Here is a 5,398-nt window from a genome sequence, read left to right as displayed (position 1 = left end):
GAGGCTCAGGAAAGCTGCCTGGACATAGTCTTGTTTGCGCATGCCACACTTGCGCTGTAGCTCAGGAACCTTGGAAACAGTTCTCCTGTTTGACAAACATCGGCAGTCTAAAGTGTTGTAGGACTTCCAATTTTAGGAGAGATGATTGGAACAGAACTTGGGCTGCTCTGGAGAGCCCCTCTTTATCTCAGAATGTTGCATTGTTAGCACATTCTACAGTTATTCTTGACAACTATAGACAAGAAATGAGAGAGAACTGGGTTAGTCTAAGGCCACATGGAGATCTGTCTTGCACTATGTTGACATAGTTTAGAGGCCCCGGCTAGGGACGAGTCAGGCCCTTTTCTTGTGAGCTCAATTAAGTCTGATCTTCAATTACCTCCTTGTTTGTCTCTCAGACCCTTGGCCACTATTCAGTCGCCATATGTACCTCAGAGCCAGGTACCAGACAACCAGGAACAAGACTACTGAAATTATTTCAAGTCATCAAGCCTAAGCCTGTTTGCCCTGCCTAACCCTTTCATTCCTGCAGAAACCACAAAAAAGGGTTTTCACCTACTGCTGCCCTTTATCCCTCCGGCTCAACTCTGATGCTGGTGCTCCCATGAGTGGCCCCCTGTGGCATGGCATGCTGTGTTCTCCCCAGGGAACTGTGAGTAGAACAAAACTGTAAAACTCTTTCAAGCTTCTCTTTTGATCTTCCTCTGGCTTCACCATACCTCATCCACAGTAATATGGTGAAATCAGCCATCTGATATCTTGTTAAATGACAATGTTTTCCTCCCATATTTTTTGGCAGGCCTTTGTTTTCCTTGTCGAATTGTAGAAATTTTGTTTTATAAAGGATATAAATCCTTTGTAAGATGCATGCATTTCCAATTTTTTTTTCTACTTTGTGGCTTGCATATTCACTGTCTTACAGTATCTTCTGATGAAGAGTAATTAATGATTTAGCAAATTCCAGTGTATCAATATTTTGCTTTATGATTGGTGCTTTTTGTGTGCAATTTAAGAAAACCTTGCCAACTACAAGACAATGTACACATTTTCCTATGACACCATCCAGAACCTGTATTGTTTTAATTTTCACGTTTACTTAGTGGTACATCAGAGTTGTTTTTCTGTGTGTGTGTGTGTGTGTGTGTGTGTGACGTGAAAACTATGGCATATGTGAATGGTGAAGTAGATGTGAAAGATTCATTTTGTTCTTCAGGAATATCTGGCTGACCCAGCACTGCTCATGGAGTATCCCTCCTGACATTACAGTGTCACATTTTCATAAATCAGATGATCACATAAATTCATTTGTTGAACTTAAATTTTTGATTTTTATTCTTTCTTTTTTTAAAATAATGTATTCACTGAAGTCTATTAACTTTTTAAAAGCAGGGCTTGAGATCCATTCCTTAATTTTTGACATGCCAAATTCTAAATTTTCATTGAAATTAAAACAAATTCTTTTATTTTGATTTCTTTTTTGAACTATGGAATATTTAATGGTTTATTGCTTAATTTCCAAAGATTTGAGATTTCTTTAAGTTATTATTTTGTGAATCATTCTCATCTTAATCGTTTTAAACATTTCTAGTGTTATTTGGTTTGACAATATTTTAAGTTAATTTCCATATGATCAGATTAACATATCTTTTTTTAAGACTTCTGTTATAGCTTAGCATTTAATCAATTTTAGTACACATTCACATGGAAAAAAATTGTCTTCTCTTGATCTGTGTTCAAGTTTTGTATGCGTGTGGGCTGGGTGCGGTGGCTCACATTTGTAATCCCAACAATTTCTCCCAAATTCAGGCAGGAAGATTGCTTGAGCCTAGGAGTTTGAGACCAGCCTGGGGAACATGGCTAGACTGCATCTCTACAAAAATACCAAAATTAATCAGCCATGGTGGCACGTGCCTGTGTCCCCACCATCTACTGGGAAGGCTGAGGTAAGAGGATTGCTTGAGCCCAGGAGGTCAAGGCTGCAGTGAGCCATGTTCACACCACTGTATCCTAACCTGGCTGACAGAGTGAGACTCTCTCTAAAAAAAAAAAAATAATAAAATAAAAGGTTTTGTGTGTGCTAATTATATTAATTTATTAATTATATTGTTCTAATATTTTATATTCTTTCTGATTTACTTATGTTGCTCTGTCATTTACTGAGAATGTTACTTAAACATGAAATTATAAATTTGTCTACTCTTTTATAATTTTTTTCATCTTTTTTTTCCAAGTTTATCTTAGTTTTAGTAGTAAGTAGGAAAAGTTTTAAGCCTCAGAAATTATGTAATTGGAGACAAATATATTTTCCAGGACCTTTTTTTCTATTTCTCTACAAAAGTTAATAATAATATCCATTCCTGTCTTCCTATGGTACATAACATTCATAACATTGTTAATTATAAACAAGTCTGTGGAGCCCTGATAAACTACCAACAGGTTTTCTAGGACTGCCCTTGACATAATTTTTGATACTTAACAAATATGACTAAGTTAGTAGATATATAATTTTTGTCTCCCCTTAAATAGAACCAAAAAAGGAAGAAACATTTGAATGTTTAAACAGATAAATACAACTACTACAATCTTTATTGTATCAACCTGTTAGAACATATTTCAATTATAAATGCAACAGAGGGGTTTCAAAGTCAAAATGTTCAATTAAGGCAACTGGTTTCTATTAGATTAACATTTGCGTAATCTATTTTTGTCTTTTATTTTACTTTCAAGCTACTTATGTTATTGAATTTAAGGTGAATTTCTTATAAATGGCATATCATTGAATTCTGTTTGTTTATACACTCTGAAAATCTTGTTACCCATTGTAATGCCTCTGTGACCTAGCTGAATTTCTACCTGATCTTGACTCTGCTTAGCTTTAGGAGACAGGATGTCTGAGGTCAGAAGTTCCCCCCGGTGACCAAACCAGTTAAGACTGATGGGATTCAAGATCCAGCTCACTTGGCCTTTGAACAACCTCTAACTTCATTATAATGTATTTTCCATACTAAATGACACTCCCACTAGTGCCATGACAGTTTATAATCACCATGACAATGACCAGAAGAAATTATGAAAGGACAAAAAGGAAGACCACTCTGGTTCTGAGGAATTCACCCATTGCCAGAAAAGACAAGAATATTCCTCCCCTTGTTTTTAATGCCCAAACCCTTCATTAAAGATGCCCCATATCTGTGGCTTTCTGTCTCATTATTTGAGAAGTTAATTTGTGAGCCAAGCTCCCACTTCTCAAGTCTGTGGCCATTGAATAAAGCCTGCACTGCTTGATGCTCACTTTTGGTTTCATGCATTGTCTTCTCAGCACTGAATAGAAAAAGAACCCATTTTAAAATCAGTAACACTTTGATTTCTAACGGATTAAATTTGCCATTTTATTGTTTTCTGTTTGTTTGATTTCCGTTTTGTTCTTCTGTTTCAAGTGGATTACTTGAACAGTTTTAATAATTCTGTCTTTATTTACAGTGTTTTGTAGTACAAATCTTTGTACAGTTTAATGTTGTTGTAGGTTTCACAGTATACCTAACATGTGACTTGTCATAGTCTATTGGTATCAATGGTGAGTCCTGTGAAAGTTTATTTCCACTTAGGTCTCTTTACCATCCTCATTTTTAAATATCATTATCTGGAGTACAAGATGATGTAATAATTTTTATTTCACTAATCAAATATGGTTTATAGAATTCATAAAGAAAAGCATAATATACTATTATGTATCTATATTCCATGTCCAGTTTTTTCTTCCTTTCTGATCTCTAAGATCTTTTTCCTTTATTATTTCCTTTCTGTTTTAAGACCTTCCTTTAGCCAGGCTTTAAGAGTAGGTCTACTAGTGACATATCCTACATATCCTTTTAGTTTTCTTATGTCCGAGACTGTCTCTATTTCATCTTCTTACCTTAAGGATAATTTCACCAGTTATAGAATCTGTGGTTCAGTTTTTTTTTTCTGAAATGTCATTTGAAAATTTTGTGTCATTTTCTTTTGGTTTCCAAGGTTTTGGATGAAGAATTCACTGCCATTTGAATTGGGGTTCTCTTGTAGATAACATAGTTTCTCCAGCTACTTTCAAGCCTTTTCTTCGTCATTAATTTTCAGAAGATTAATTATGATGTTTCTTGATATAGATTTCTTTGGATTTATTCTATTTGGGATTCATTTAGATATTTAAATTTGTGAGGTTTATATATTTTGCTAACTTTAAGAAGTTTTTATCCATTATTTCTTCAAGTAGAAATGTTGAATATTTTACTTTTCTATATCCCTAAGGCTCTGATCAATGTTTTGGGGGGCAGTGGGGCAGGGGGTTTTGTTTGCTATCTGTTATTCAGACTGGGTAAATTTTAGTGATTAGTCCTCAAGTTCATGGATTCTATTCTCTGTCATCTCTGTTCTACTAGGAAGCCCATCTGGCAAGTTTTAAAATTTTTATTATTTTATTCATACCTGGGTAAATTTGATTTGGTCTTTTTTGAGTAACTTCTATTTTTCTGCTGAGATTTGCTAGCATTTCATTTGTTTCAAGAGAATTTATAATTGCTTATTAATTCAATTTTATGATAGCTGCTTTAAAGTCCTCATCAGATATTTCCAACATCTGTATCATTTCAGTGTTGGCTTCAGTTGATTGTGTTTCTCAGGTTGTGATTTTCTTGGTTCTTGGTAAGATAGGTGATTTTCAATTGTATTCTGCGCATGCCTGTTATATCTATTATGAGATTCTGGATCCTGTTTAAATTTCCTGTTTCAGCAGGTATGCTTTCTGTTTAGATTTAGCATGCAAATAAATCTTAGATGAGCCTTTGTAGTAGTATTTTGTTCTACTTGGTTTATATGGTGTGCCTGGGGCTCCTGTTGGAACTTGCTGGCATCCTAAGGGGGCAGAAAGTTCTTTCTCAGGACAGGCCATATGGTCTCTCTAGGTGGGGGAAGTGATTCTCCACCCTGGAGGGACAACAAGTCTTCCCAAGCCAGGTGGCTAGTGGAGGCAGGGTCCCATTTGCCTGTGCTTTCTGACCACCCAGTGTCTCTCAAGTGACAGAAGAGATTTTCATGCCTTGTGGGGATAGAAATTGCTTACCAGAGTGCTTATTATAGAGGGAAAGTGCTTGCCCTTTCCAATACTGTCTGGCTGCCTGGTGTCTCCTGAGGGCAAGGGGAGTTTCAGGCCTGTGAGACCAAAGTTGTCTCCAAGACTGGACACCCCACCACAAGTTGAGGTCTTGTTCTTTCAGTCCTCATTCCCTAACAAACTCACCTTTGTCCTCCCATCTTTCAGAATATGCCTTTTGTTGCATCTTGCACTATTTCCAGGATTTATAGTTAGACCTAGAGGGGAGAAGCAGGGAAAGCCAAGTCTACACCATGTTGTCCAGACCACATG

The 5,398-nt window shown here is 36.2% G+C and overlaps 1 long non-coding RNA gene across 1 annotated transcript; it reads left to right on the top strand.

Annotated features, from left to right (window-relative positions):
• Positions 1 to 208: 208 nt before the first annotated feature.
• On the top strand, positions 209 to 3,194 carry LOC129060313 (uncharacterized). Its single transcript, XR_008526916.1, has 3 exons — positions 209 to 652; positions 1,807 to 1,943; positions 2,874 to 3,194. It is a non-coding gene; the product is annotated as an uncharacterized LOC129060313 (long non-coding RNA).
• Positions 3,195 to 5,398: the final 2,204 nt, after the last annotated feature.

Source organism: Pongo abelii, chromosome 6 (genome assembly GCF_028885655.2).
Source record: "Pongo abelii isolate AG06213 chromosome 6, NHGRI_mPonAbe1-v2.0_pri, whole genome shotgun sequence".
In the NCBI taxonomy this organism is placed as follows: Eukaryota; Metazoa; Chordata; class Mammalia; order Primates; family Hominidae; genus Pongo; species Pongo abelii.
Note: the sequence above shows the minus strand (reverse complement) of the source record. Positions and strands in the feature narration are given on the sequence as shown.